Genomic DNA, 15,612 nt, shown 5'->3' with positions numbered 1-15,612 from the left:
TTATTGATATTTCTCTTGGCAATCTTGTTTCCAGCTTGTGCTTCATCCAGCCTGGCATTTCACATGATGTATTCTACATATAAGTTAATAAGCAGAGTGATGATATACATTCTTGATGCACTCCTTTTCCAATTTGGAACCAGTCTGTTGTTCCTTGTCTGGTTCTAACTGTTGCTTCTTGACCTTCATACAGGTTTTTCAGGAGGCAGGTAAGGTGGTCTGGTATTCCCATCTCTCATGGAACCAATAAAATAGATTGTAACAATAGAATGGGCTTTGCCGGGTGGCTCAGATGGTTAAGAATCTACTCACAATGCAGAAGACCTGAGTTTGATCCCTGGGTTGGGAAGATCTCCTGGAAAAGGGCCTGGCTACTCACTACAGTATTCTTGCGTGGAGAATTCCATGGACAGAGGAGCCTGCACAATAGAATAAAATCCCATGGTCATCTCAAAACAGAAAAAACATTTGAAAAAAATCCATATATTTTTATGATAAAAGCATTCAGTGTATTAGGAATACAAGGAAGTTCCTAAATCTGATAAAGAGAATCTATAAAAAATTCAATGTTAACATCTCACTTAATGGTTAAAGACTGATAGCTTTACCCCTAGATTAGGAACAAGTTGAAGATGTGTCCTCTAATCACATCTATTCAACATTATATTGAAGGATCAAGCCAGGGCAATTAGACAAGCAAAAGAAATATAAGGCATCCTCAAGTCCTATTTTTGGTGCAGTAAATTTTCAATTCTTAAAGAAATTATACTTTAAATTTTTAACAACTGGATGGCTGTTACATTGTACAACAACACCTCATTTAGCCATATCGTAGAATAACTTAGGACTTTTAAAATAACTGAAGCTTAAATTTCAAAGCTTTTACTTTACTTATTTACAGTGAAAGTATTTGCACAATGCTTGACTTCCTTGACTTAAATGGTATTTGAATCTCAAAAACTAAACCGTGATGCACTGACATGTTGTTGAATATGTTGTTTTATTATTGATTATTTTTGATTGATTCCCTGGTGTATAGTGGCAAGGATTCTGGGTTTTTACTGCAATGGCTGTGGTTCCCTTCCTGGTCTGGGAAGACCCAGCAAGCTGTGTGATGTGGCCTCACAAAAAAAGGGGGAAAAAAAACAACCAAAGTGAACACCTGTACATTGTATAGAAGAACCCCCCAAAAGACAAGATCTGGTCTATTCTTTCTAGGTTGTCTACTTGCTTTTACTTCTCACTGGCTATTATATCCATGTATCATTTATCATGATATGGTTTACTTCGTTGTTGGTGTCTGCAATGTGTTAATAACTCTGCTTGTCCTGTGCTATAAAGTTCATGGGTCTCACAAGGCCTTCCAGCTGTTTTTTTTTTTTTTTTTCTTTAAACCAACTTATATAGGAGGCTATAGATTGTCAGAGTTGTGACCTAAGTGGAGACATTATTGTATTTTTATATTTAAAATAATTTTTTTTTAAATGTGACCAAACACTTTAAGACAAGTCTTGCTTGTGATCTAAAAATATATTTCTTATATTTTTGGCAAGTCTCTTTTGCAGAAGGCTTTAGTTGAAGTATGTGCTGTGCTGTGCTTAATTGCTTAGTTGTGTCTGACTCCTTGTGACCCAATGGACTGTAGCCCACCAGGCTCCTCTGCAGAGGGGATTCTCCAGGCAAGGATATTAGAGTGGGTTGCCATGCCCTCCTCCAGGGGATCTTCCCAACCCAGGGATCGAACCCAGGTCTCCCACACTGCAGATGGATTCTTTACTGTCTGAGCCACCAGGGAAGCTCAAGAATACTGGAGTGGGTAGCCTCCCTTCTCCAGGGGATTTTCCTGACCCAGGAATCGAACTGGCATCTCCTGCATTGCAGGTGGATTCTTCAACAGCTAAGCTACGAGGGAAGCACTTGTTGAGGTGTAGTACCTTTTATTAAGCACTGTACTTGGCTCTTCCATGGCAAGGCACTTACTCTCTTGTGCAGATGATAACTACACCTATCCCACAAGGTTTTGAGGGGATTAAATGAAATGTGTATGTAAAATGCTTAACGCAGTGCCAGGGGCATTACAGGTGTACAATGTTTTTTTATCTGAGAGAGGAAGAGGAACTGAAAGAAGGTTAGTATGGATGGAGAAAGGTAGAATGCTGTACCACTGGAGGAGGAAAATTAGGCAAGGGCAAGGTTAGGATGTGTTAGGATTTTGGACTTTATTCTAGGGTAAGGTGGAATCACTGAAAGATTTTAAGCAAGATGTGACATAAACAGATTTGTGTTTTGAAAATAACTTAGAGGCCACTGTTTGGAGACTGGAAATTAGAGAAGCCAGGGTAGGTGTTCTTTCCTTTGGACAGTATGTCTGTAAGTTGAGTATCTTTGATTTAAATCTGTGGTTTTAAATCCTTCCCATAAGTATATAGCAGGAATCTTGGCTTCTTTTATTTTGACATAGTCGTGGTATGCTTGCATGTCACGAAGCTCTTATGTTGTTGGTATTTTATGAACAAGCTTGTCTGTATAGGGCCACCCACATTTGGCAGAGAATAGGCAGAATGCCAAGGAGCCCACCAGCCTTTCATTTGACTACAGGATAATGTATGCTACTTTTGACTTTCTTTTGGTCTCCTGGAGTCTCAGGTAATGCCTGCCATTTACATGGAAGCTAAGTTTCCTTTCCAGGATTTATTACTTTGGCAACTCTGTGGCATAGGTGCTACCATTTCCCTATTCCTCACTGATCTTGGATTTTTTTCCCCCCATCTTTTGATTGCCAAAATCTTTATAAGATCACTCCAGATAGCTATCAAATGATTAGAACTGGCAAGAACATTAGGACTTATCAACATTTCTGATACAGACCCTTGGCAACTACGTGCCATCCTCTCACTGCTGCCTTACTCTGCATGCAGGTCTAACTATTTTATCTATGTCTGGCTGCACCCACCATAAGTGCCTTTGTTTTTCACTGTCTTTTGGTGCGCAGCCCTTGGCTCACTTCTTATAGCCATGGAAGACTTGCCCTATCATGTCTAGATCTGGAATGTCTGTTCTGGTCCTTCCCATTAATTCCTTACTTTATTTAACTTATCTGATTATTTTGTTGCCCATTTCCCAAATTGATCATATCTGGTTCATCCTGAATATCTTTCTTCAGGGGTTAATTACATAGGAAGAAAGTGAAATATTAATTGGTCAAGCAATATGTTGTCTCAGATTTTCTTTTAAATATCCATGCAAAACTACTAAGCAGGAGTGGTAGAACCAAAAATGAAAATGACAAAATTGAAATATGAAAGTCTGTTGACACTTGTTAAAGCTGGGTGATGATTATATTATTCTATTCAATTTTGTGTATGTATGGATTTTCCATAATAAAAAATGAAAAAAGAAGACACATGGAGAATTCAAACATATTAACTGTCAGCCAAATAGAGGTCCTGGACAAGTGGGACAGAGGTGTGAGGAACAACTGAGTGATGGCCACAAAGAAAGTACCCTGTGTTTTCTCAGCAAATTGGACAGGCCAATCATGTTGTCTTCTAATACATGGACCTTTTCTGAGGGATTCTTTCTAGGGATCACTATTCATTGTTCTGTTTGACTTTGCTCTTCTGGGCAGAGCTGACTGACCCAGGGAAGGGGTCTTAAACAAAGTCATTTATCTATATAGCAGAGTGTCTCAGTATGTGCATTACTGATATTTTCAGTTCAGTTCAGTCGCTCAGTTGTGTCTGACTCTTTGCAACCCCATGGACTGCAGCATGCCAGGCTTCCCTGTCTGTCACCAGCTCCTGGAGCTTGCTCAAACTCATGTCCATCAAGTCAGTGATGCCATCCTACTATCTCATCCTCTGTCGTCACCTTCTCCTGTCTTCAATCTTTCCCAGCATCAGGGTCTTTTCTAATGAGTCAGCTGTTCACATCAAGTGGCCAAAGTATTGGAGCTTCAGCTCAACATCAATCCTTCCAATGAATATTAATAGTTCAGACTGGGTAGTTTTTTATATAGAGTTCTGTCCTGTACATTGAAGACGTTTAGCAGCATTCCTGACTACCCACTAATACCAGTAGTGCCACCTTCCCTCCTTCTCAGTTGTAATAACCAAAAAATGTTCCAAGACATTGCCACAAGTCCCTGGGGGGCAAAATTGCCCCTAGTTGTGAACCACTGAAATATGTGAATAATGTGAATTTTTAGTTAGGCTCTGTCCTTGTGGGTGCTGGCTGACTTGATTTGGGTTTTTAGGTGTTAATAATTTTTCCATGCTGTATTAAAAGGCTGATTGTAAGTAGTATAAATAAATAATATTTTAAAATAGAAAATTTCAGGCTCTCCAAGCATGTTTGTCTCCCTGTAATAATATAAACTTATTTTAATCCCGAGCCCCCTGGTTTTTCATCTTATCATATGCAGTCTTGATTTTTTTGCATAAAATGTTCTTAGGATCATTATTTCCCCTATCTCTGTGTGCGATACTTTGTTTTACAAAATCATTTGTACATTATTTTTCATCATTTACAGAATACTATTTTTCTTCTTTTATGATTTTTAGATATAATCATATAATGCTAATTCTTACTTTAAAAAGTATGAATCTTACAGTGTCTTTGGAAATGTAGCCTTTACTTGGATGGAAGAGTCTGAAAATTTATTTGATAAATTTTGTGGTTCTGGGCACAGTGTAAATGAAACATTTTCAGGTGCTACAGTATATAAATATATGAATGTTTTTCCTGGCTCAGTTTTGTACCATAACTAGCCAACAACTCTTGTATTAACTTCTTCAACTGAATGGAAATGTACTAGTACATACTTTTGATTTAATAAAATCCTCAAAATAGGTTTTTGTGCTAATATATTTATAACATGCAGGTGTTTGACACAAGGACATAAATTACATGTATATAAAATTGGTTCAGGGAAATACTGAAATGTGCTGGGAGGATATTAAAATATATACTTGAACATTTATTTTGTAATTTAGCTTGAACATTTTTCAGAACAGTTAGGGAGTTCATAGCTCAATTATATGGTTCTTTTTTTTTTTTTTTTTCTGTTAAACATTTCTAATCTTGTATGTTTTTTAGCATTTCTCTGTTTTCTTAAGTGATTTTATTTCATTAGTCTGATTATATAATTTCTTCTTTTTTGGAGCATACACAGAGATATGAGAGCTAAAAAATTCATGTAGTTATTTCCAAGAATCTTATTTCTCAACTCTTTTTATTATGCTTTCCTGTAGAAATTTGCATAGTTTATAGTTATCTTGCTTCTCAAGAAACACAAATCTGCCGGTCTACTTAGAATGGCAGTCATATTTGTATGTTGTGCTAAAAAATATTGGTCACCTACTTGGGAATTTAGAGAAACAATGCATTTAATAAAATGAATTATTTTAAAAAGATATTTAAGTTAAGTGAAGGATCATCTCTGAAATTTAAAAGTGGTAATTTAATTTAATTTGCCTCTTAAATCATATTTATTAAAAATATGTTTATGAATGCTCACTAAATGACAGTGTTCTTTTTGATCAGCAGAATTTTTTGAGTAAGAAGAAATAAGAAAAATTTGATAATGATTAACAAGAGAATTACAGAGAATTAGAATTGAGAATCAGTAATTGACAACTTAAGAAAATTATTGATTATGCATCCATTTTTAGAATGATATTCACATAGCCAAGTTTCCACTCTCCTTCAAATCCTCCCCTAAATATTCTCTTTCCAATGGGACCTACTCTGACCAACCTATTTGAAATTATAATCGTATCCCCACCAACTCTGTACTCGAAATCTTCCCATAGTCTGCTCTCTCTGTCTCTTTTTTAGTATTTGTAATTTGCTCACAGTTTGTAAAGCACTTCTCTTTGGCTGTGCCAGGTCTTAGTTGTGATACACTGGATCTTTGATCTTCTTTGCAGCATGCAGGATTTTTAGTTGCAGCATGTGAACTCTTAGTTGCAACGTGTGGAATTTAGTTCCCTGACCAGGGATCAAACCCAGGTCCCTTGAATTGGAGGTGTGGAGTCTTAGCCACTGGACCACCAGGGCAGGCTACAGTCCATAGGGTCTCAAAGAGTCAGGTGGGACTGAAGCGAGGTAACACATACACACTAATGCAGGAGGGTTAGAGCAGTTACAGGTCCCATTCAGCCATTGGTCAGCACCGTGGTGTGCCCCGCTCCCATCTAAACATCGGCCGTTAGTGGTCCTTCTCAGCCATTGGTCAGCTCTGCTCCCGGTGGGTTCCTCCCACCAGCGACCAACTGCCAAGGAACAACCGTTAGAGGTCCCATTCAGCCAACAGTCAGTGGAGTGGCGGTTGTCAGGCGGAGAGTGAGGAAAGAGGTGGATCCCAGCCTTCTCCCCAGGGGCTTCCAACTCATGCAGCCTTAGGCCCAGCGAGTGAGCTGGGGGAGCCCAGGGAGCAGACTGGGGGCTGTGTCCTGCAGGGCTCCAGAGCCCTCACCAATGCCACCTACTGGCTGAGCCCCGGCCTTGAAGCGAGGGGGTTAAACTTCTCCCCCATCCGTCTCTACGACCTAATGGTAGTGGCAGTCTGCATGGGATGCAGTCTGAGGGAATTGGCTCCCGCAGTTTGGGTGGCCTGAGGAACCTGAAGACCAGTTGGGCGCTGGGTTCCCTCAGAGATGACAGTTGGGAAGAGTCTAGGGCCCTGGCCCCAAGGAACTGCGAACTAGAGACCTGCCTCCTCCTCAGGCAGGATCTGGATCTCAGAGGGTGAAAGTCGTGTGGTGGAGCCTTGCTCTTGTCATAACAGAGAATCACATTTGTTTGGTGGAGATTTATAGAAACTTGGTTAGGAAACCATGAACTGACCTTAAGAACAAAGGCTCTGACATCAAGAAGTTGGCAATAATCAAGCCCGCTAGTCCCTCACCTTTCCTAGAAAAGGGTTTTGCTGAAAGTTTTCAGAGAATTTGAGGGTTTTAAGGCATGAGCCACCCATCTCCTGGCATGGCCGTCAATAAACCTTGCTCCGTTCTAAATGTCTTGGCATTGTTTGGCTTCATTATGTGTCAGGGACTTCCATTTTGGTAACAGTATGATCTGAATGAACAAAAAACACCTAAAACTTTGGTGTGGATTTTATAGTTTCATTTTTTAAAAATTATTATTTCTTTAAGGGGGGGAAGCAGACAATAACTATCACTTTTGATCAAATGATATTCTATGTACCTCACATGTGTTTTCTGCTAGCCCTCTTGCCCTCTTTAATGAGGTGGATAGACAGTGTTACTGCCATTTTATCAATGAGGAAAACTGAAACTCAGAAAGGTTAGGTAATTCTAAATGGTTATGGTTTTTCCAGTGGTCATGTATGGATGTGAGAGTTGGATTGTGAAGAAAGCTGAGTGCTGAAGAATTGATGCTTTTGAACTGTGGTGTTGGAAAAGACTCTTGGGAGTCCTTGGACTGCAAGGAGATCCAACCAGCCCATTCTAAAGATCAGTCCTGGCTGTTCTTTGGAAGGAATGATGCTAAAGCTGAAACTCCAGTACTTTGGGCACCTCATGCGAAGAGTTGACTCATTGGAAAAGACTCTGATGCTGGGAGGGACTGGGGGCAGGAGGAAGAGGGGATGACAGAGGATGAGATGGCTGGATGGCATCACCGACTCTATGCATGAGAGTTTGAGTGAACTCCGGGCGATGGTAATGGATAGGGAGGCCTGGCGTGCTGCGATTCATGGGTTCGCAAAGAGTCGGACACGACTGAGTGACTGAACTGAACTGAACTGAACTGATCTAGAAATTAAACTCATAAGCTTGATTTCAAAGTCTGTGTGTGTGTGTTTAAAACTGTTTCTAACTTAAGGGGAACTTTTCTATTAACAGAATTAATCAGAAGTCTCATTCCATTACCATACTGAATAAAATATTTAGCAAAGTTTATAGTATAATTGGAGGAGATGGGAACCCACACCAGTATTCTTGCCCAGAGAATTCCATGGACAGAGGAGCCAGGGGGGTTACCGTCCTTGGAGTTGCAAAAGAGTTGGACACAACTGAGCGACTAACTCTTGTATAAATATTGGCTAGCACACAATATGCTTACTTATTTCACTTACGTATTAAAGTAGTTGTGTACTGCCGTGTGCTAGGTGCTGGGTATGTCACAGAGAATAAAATGGACATGGATCCTGCTAATTATTTGTTTATGGCTGTGTTGGGTCTTTGTTGCTGACCCAGCTTTTGTCTAGTTGCAGAGATCTGGGGCTACTCTCTAGTTGCAGTGTGTGGGCCTTTAATTGCAGTGGCTTCTCATGTTGCAGAGCATAGGCTCTAGAGCTTGGGGGCTTCAGTAGTTGCAGCTTCCAGGCTCTGGGGCACAGGCTTGGTAGTTGTGGCACATGGGCTTAGTTGTTCCGCAGCATGTGGGATCTTCCTGGATCAGGGATGGAACCTGTGTTTTCCTGCATTGGCAAGTGGACTCTTTACCACTGAACCACCAGGAAAGCCTGGCCCCTGCTCTTAAAGAACTCGTGGTCTTCTGAGTAAGCTAGAGGTATCGCCAGAGATTCAGAACTACAGTCCACCCCCCAGCCCCGAGCCCGGCTGCCATCATTGCCTCCTTATCACTGGGAGTAGAAAATACTCTAATTGCATTCAGATTTTATTCTATCTTACCAGCATACATTTTATGTATTATAAATTATACAGCTTATTTAATTTATATGCAGAGTACATCATGAGAAACGCTGGGCTGGAGGAAGCACAAGCTGGAATCAAGATTGCCGGGAGAAATATCAGTAACCTCAGATATGCAGATGACACCACCCTTATGGCAGAAAGTGAAGAAGAACTAAAGAGCCTCTTGATGAAAGTGAAAGAGGAGAGAGAAAAAGTTGGCTTAAAGCTCAACTTTCAGAAAACTAAGATCATGGCATCCGGTCCCATCACTTCATGGCAAATAGATGGGGAAACAGTGGCTGACTTTATTTTTCTGGGCTCCAAAATCACTGCAGATGGTAACTGCAGCCATGAAATTAAAAGACGCTTACTCCTTGGAAGGAAAGTTATGACCAACCTAGATAGCATATTCAAAAGCAGAGACATTACTTTGCCAGCAAAGGTCCGTCTAGTCAAGGCTAGGGTTTTTCCAGTAATCATGGGTGGATATGAGAGTTGGACTATAAAGAAAGCTCAGTGCTGAAGAATCGATGCTTTTGAACTGTGGTGTTGGAGAAGACTCTTGAGAGTCCCTTGGACTGCAAGGAGATCCAACCAGTCCATTCTAAAGGAAATCAGTCCTGCGTGTTCATTGGTAGGACTGATGTTGAAGCTGAAACTCCAATACTTTGGCCACCTCATGCGAAGAGCTGACTCCTTTGAAAAGACCCTGATGCTGGGAAAGATTGAGGGCAGGAGGAGAAGGAGACAACATAGGATGAGATGGCTGGATGGCATCACCGATTCAATGGACATGGATTTGGGTGGACTCTGGGAGTTGGAAATGGACAGGGAGGCCTGGCTTGCTGCGGTTCATGGGGTTGCAAAGAGTCGGACACGACTTGAGAGACTGACCTGAACTGAACCAGCATACGTGGGTAAATTTTTGTTTTATCAAGAGATATCATCAAGGTCCTATGTTCTCATGACCCTGAAACTTCTTACTTTCTTGAGTCTTCCCGCACCCTACATCTGTAAAGAAAAATCCAAGCAGCAGCAGTGGTAGTTTATTTTTAATGCTTTGTTTTATTCTGTTATGATGAGAGAAAAGTTGGTTATATTGTCATAGTTAGTTTCTGAAAATATTTCAATTCTGAAATACCAGATTAAGCATAAAATAAGCATGCTGCTGCTGCTGCTAAGTCGCTTCAGTTGTGTCTGACTCTGTGCGACCCCATAGACGGCAGCCCACCAGGCTCCCCCGTCCCTGGGATTCTCCAGGCAAGAACACTGGAGTGGGTTGCCATTTCCTTCTCCAATGCATGAAAGTGAAAAGTGAAAGTCAAGTTGCTCAGTTGTGTCTGACTCTTCGCGACCCCATGGACTGCAGCCAACCAGGCTCCTCCGCCCATGGGATTTTCCAGGCAAGAGTACTGGAGTGGGGTGCCATTGCCTTCTTCGAAAATAAGCATAGTGATCATTTTTAGGTCATTCACATATTGGTCTGTTCAGACTGTGATAAATTAATTTCTTAATAATTCATTTTGAATATGTTTATTATCTCCTATTTAATTTACCTTCATTGAACTTTTTAAGGTCAGTTTTTCATTCTTACTGGATTGTGACCAAGTCATATATGCAGATGAATTCGGAGTAATAAGGAATGTTAATCATGAAATGCAGGATTTAATAAAGATTTGATTTTTCATCCAACTGTAGTATCCTAAGTTGCAGTGTACAGAATGATATCTTTCATTTTAGTACGACTTGATTTTTTTTTATTTCATAAATATCCCATCTGTTTATTTTTCTTTTGCATGAAAGAGAAGCAGCAGAAGGAAAAACTAAGGCACTCATTATTAGCTCTTAAACAACTGATAGCTTTGGCTGTTTTTCTCTTTGTGTTTGCATTATAATTCTCTCAATATTCAGTTGAGATTATCATTTTTAAAAGGACTTTTAAGTAATCTTTATGAATAGAAAGTAGAGTTTAAAGTAGAGCATTTTGACCATTTGGGCTTTGACATCATTCAAGTATAAATTCTTGTTGGGTGTTCTAATAGGGTGTTTATATCTAATAGGGTGTTTATATCTTTACTCTTTTAGTATAGTTTGATTGGAAACACTTCTAGATTAATGTTCCTTAAGAAACACATGACATAATAGGGGAAAACCCATATACAGGGCCATGAAATGTATCAAGGTTCCATGTATCAAGATTCTCCAACCTGGGAAAGTCAAGAGTTAAGAAAAAATACAGTTAAAAACATTTCAATGGTTTTGAGAAGTTGCATTAATGTGAATACTTGGATCCTCAGTTCCTAAATTTCTTGTGCAGGGCTCAGAGAGAAATAAAAAGTGGAGATTTAAAATAGCCGGTTTTTGTGCTGAATCTGGCCTACAGATGTATTTTGTTTGGCCTGCATGGTGTTTTTTGAAAGTGTGAATTAATGGCAAGTACTTTACAGTTCAGAAATTTTGCACAAAAATGCAAGTTTCCAACCTCTGGAAAATTAGAATATCTGACTATGGTGAACCTGCTCCCCACAAGCACTCACTGGCTGAGTTGAGTGACTGGATCTTCTGGACCATGCTCCAGTGTGCCATAGTTCCCACCACTGCCTCTTCTCCCTGCGCGCTGACTTGTCACCATTGTGCGTGCACTGCTGCTTTTTCTTCTATTTGGTCTGGAGTCGTAAGTTTGCATCCCTTACCACAAGTGTTCTTCCTAGAGAGACTCTCCCTGGAACCCTTTTTGCAATCTTTAGTGTCAGGCCCTCTCTTCCCAGTGCCTGTGTAACTCCTAGTCCATACTTCCCTTTAATATTTACCATTTTTTATTGTTAAGTGTTCATTTGATAACTTTTCTTGCTAGACATGAACTTTCTAAAATAAAGGTTTTGTGTTGTATTCTCAAGGGATTCAGACACTTAAATAGTACTGAATTTTTGCTTGTTTTTTGATAAATGAGGTAAATTTTAAATATTTCCTGGAAAATATAAAGTCTAGGATATAAGTGAATTTTTAGGAATCTTTAGTTTCTTATGAGGTTCTAATGTATGTCAGTAAATTTTTTTTTGCTTCTTTTGAATACTTTATTTGTTTTTTAATTGGTGGAAAATTGCTTTACAATTTTGTGTTGGGTTCTGTCATACAATAATGCGAACCAGTCATATATATTTATACCTTTCCTCTTCCTCTCCTTTCCCTCCCCTCACCCCACCCCACTAGGGCATTACAGAGTGCCAGACTGGGCTCCCCATGTTCTTTAGCAACCTTCCACTAACCATCTGTTTTACACATGATAGTGTATTTATGTCAATGCTGCTTTGTCAATTTGTCTTACCCTTACCTTTCGCTGCTGTGTCCACAAGTTCATTCTCTACTGTTTATCAGTAACCATTTTTTTTTTTAAGTTTACTACTTTTTTGTTTTTGGCTCTGCTGGGTCTTTGTTGCTGTGCACAGGCTTTCTCTAGTTGCAGGAAGTGGGAGCTACTCTCTACTTGCAGAGCATGGGCTCTAGGGCACACAGGCTTAGTTGCCTGGTGGCGTGTGGAATCCTCCTGGACCAGGGACTGAACCCGTGTCTCCTGCATTGGCAGGTGGATTCTTAACTCCCTTAACCAGGGAGGTCCCTATCAGTACCATTTTTCTAGATTCCATATATATGTGTTAATATATGATACTTGTTTTTATGACTTACTTCACTCTGTATAACAGGCTCTAGGTTCATCCAACTCAACTACAGCTGACTCAAATTCGTTCTTTTTTTAGAGTTGAAAAATATTCCATTGTAGAAATGTACCACAACTTCTTTATCCATTCATCTGCCTAGGTTGCCTCCATGTCCTGCTATTGTAAATATTGCTGCAGTGAACATTGGGGTACATGTTTGTTGTAGAATTGTGGTTTTCTTATGGTATATGCCCAGTAGTGGGATTGCTGGGTCATGTGGTAGTTTCCTAGTTTTTAAAGGAATCACCATACTGTTTTCCATAATGGCTGTATCAGTTTACTGTTCCACCAACAATGTGAGAGGGCTCCCTTGTCCCCACATCCTCTCCAGCATTTATTGTTTGTAGATTTTTTTGATGATGGCCATTCTGGCTGGTGTGAGGTGATACCTCATTGTAATTTTGGTTTGCCTTTCTCTAATCATGAGCAATGTTGAGCATCTTTCTATGTGCTTATTGGCCAATTGTATGTCTTTTTGGAGAAATGTCTGTTTAGATCTTCTGCCCATTTTTTTTTTTTTTTTTTTGGATTGGGTTGTTTGTTTTTCTGATATTGAGTTGTAGGAGCTTCTTATATATTTTGGAGATTAACCTTTTGTCAGTTACTTCATTTGCAGTTATTTTCTCCCATTCTGAGACTTGTCTTTTCATCTTGTTTATACTTTCCTTTGCTGTGCAAAAACTTTTAAGTTTTATTAGGTTTCATTTATTTATTTTTATTTCTATCAATCTAGGAGGTGGGTCAGAGAGAATCTCGCTGTGGTTTATGTCAAAGTGTACACTGCTTATGTTTTCCTCTAAGAGCTTTATAGTTTCAGGCCTTAAATTTAAGTCTTTAATCCATTTTGAGTTTATTTTTGTGTATGGTGTTAGAAAGTGTTATAATTTCTTTTTCTTTCTTTTTTTTTTTATGCATAACTCCCTAGTTTTCCCAGCACCAGTTATTGAAGTGCTGTCTTTTCTCCACTGTATATTTTTGCCTCCTTTGTCAAAGATAAGGTGACTGTAGGTGTGTGAGTTTATCTCTGGGCTTCTTATCTTTTTCCATTGGTCCTTAATTCTATTTTTGTGTCAGTACCATGCTGTCTTAATGGCTGTAGCTTTGTATATAATTTGAAGTCATGGAGGTTGATTCTTCATGCTCCATTATTCTTTCTCAAGATTGCTTTGGCTATTTGAGGTCTTTTGTGTTTCCATACAAACTGTGAAAATTTTAAATTTTAGTTCTGTGAAAAATGCCATTGGTAATTTGATAGAGATTAAACTGAACCTGTAGATTGCTTTGAGTAGTATATTGATTCTTCCAATCCAAGAACATGGTATATCTCTCCATCTGCTTGTGTCGTCTTTGATTTCTTTCATCAGTATCTTATAGTTTTATGCATGCACGTCTTTTGTCTGTTTAGATAGGTTTGTTCCTAGGTATTTCATTTTTGTTGTTGTTGCAATGGTGAATGGGATTGTTTCCTTCATTTCTCTTTCTGGTTTTTCAGTTTTAATGTATAGGAATGCAAGGGATTTCTGTGTATTAATTTTATATCCTGTGGCTATTAAATTCATTGATTAGCTCTAGTAGGTTTTTTTTTTTTTTGGTGGTGTTTTTATGGTTTTCTGTGTATAGTATCATGTCATTTGCAAACAGAGTTTTACTTCTTCTTTTCCAATCTGGATTCCTTTTATTTCTTTTTCTTCTCTGTTTGTTATGACTAAGACTTACAAAACTATATTGAATAATAGTGGGGAGAGTGGACACCCTTGTCTTGTTTCCAATCTTAGAGGAAGTGCTTCCAGTTTTTGCTGTTGAGGATAATGATTGCTCTGAGTTTGTTGTACACAGCTTTTATTATGTTGGGGTAGGTTCTTTCTATGCTGATTTTCTGGAGAGTTTTTTTTTTTTTTATCAAATACATGTTTAATTTTGTCAAAATCTTTGTCTGTATCTATTGAGATGGTCATATGATTTTTATCTTTCAATTCATTAATATGGTGTATCACATTGATTGATTTGCATTTATTGAAGAATCCTTACATCCTTGGGGTAAAGCCCTCTTGATCATGCTGCTATGATTTGTGTTGTTGGATTCTGTTTGCTAGAACTTTGTTAAGGATTTTTGCATCTGTGTTCATAAGTGATGGTGGTGGTGGTGGTTTAGTCGCTAAGTCGTGACCTACTCTTGTGACCCCGTGAACTGTAGCCCACCAGGCTCCTCTGTCCATGGGGTTCCCCAGGCAAGAATACTGGAGTGGGTTGCCATTTCCTTCTCCACTGGCCTGTAATTTTCATTTTTTGTGTGTGATATTTTTGTCTGGTTTTGGTATCAGGGTAATGGGTTTGGTATCAGGGTAAGGCTCATAGAATGGGTTTGGAAGTTTTCCTCCCTCTGCAATTTTTGGGAAGAGTTTGAGCGGGATAAGTGTTAGTTCTCTGAAATTTTGATAGAATTTGCCCGTGAAACCATCTGGTCCTGTGCTTTTGTTTGTTGGGAAGTTTTTGATTACAGTTTCACTTTAAGTGCTTGTAATTGGTCTGTTCATATTTTATATTTCTTTCTGGTTCAGTCTTGGAAGGCGCTGCTTTTTAAAGAATTTGTCTATTTCTTCCAGGTTGCCCATTTTATTGGAATACAGCTGCTTGTAGTAGAGTAAAACTCTTTAAGAGGGGGTTCTCTGATGATTGCTGTAGAACAAGGCCAGGTCTAAGGAGAGGCAAGAAAGGATCCTAGGTGAAAATTTAAGGAACCAGTCCCTTTCAGGGTCAGGTAAGTGCCTCCTTAAATTTTATTACAGAGGAACTTCTCTTCTCTTGACTCAAAGTATTCCTAGCACTGCTTCTGAATTTTATATATATGTAATTTATGTTATATGTATCTATATAATCTATAGTTACATAGATTTTATGTATTTATATGTATATATCATATTCTAGCTTAAAAAATAAAATATTGATCCTAACTGGAAAAGTTACAGAAAGAGTATAGATTGGTTTAAAAAAAAATGACCACAGGAAAACATACTATTGTTAAAAAGTTATACTTGTGACTGCTTTAAATATGTTCTCTTCGACATCAGTTTTAAGTAACTTGGTTTTGATGTGCTTGTGTATAATTTCTTCAAGTTTCTTCTGCTTGGGGTTTGTTGAATTTCTTAGATCTATGAGTTTATAGTTTTCATCAAATTGGGAAACATTTCAGCCTTTATTTCTTAAAGTATTTTTCTATCTTCCTTTCTTTTCTT

The sequence above is a fragment of the Bubalus bubalis genome, chromosome 9 (assembly GCF_019923935.1).
Source record: "Bubalus bubalis isolate 160015118507 breed Murrah chromosome 9, NDDB_SH_1, whole genome shotgun sequence".
NCBI classification, from domain to species: domain Eukaryota; kingdom Metazoa; phylum Chordata; class Mammalia; order Artiodactyla; family Bovidae; genus Bubalus; species Bubalus bubalis.
The sequence above is the reverse complement of the archived record's forward strand: the minus strand, read 5'-3'. Positions refer to the sequence as shown.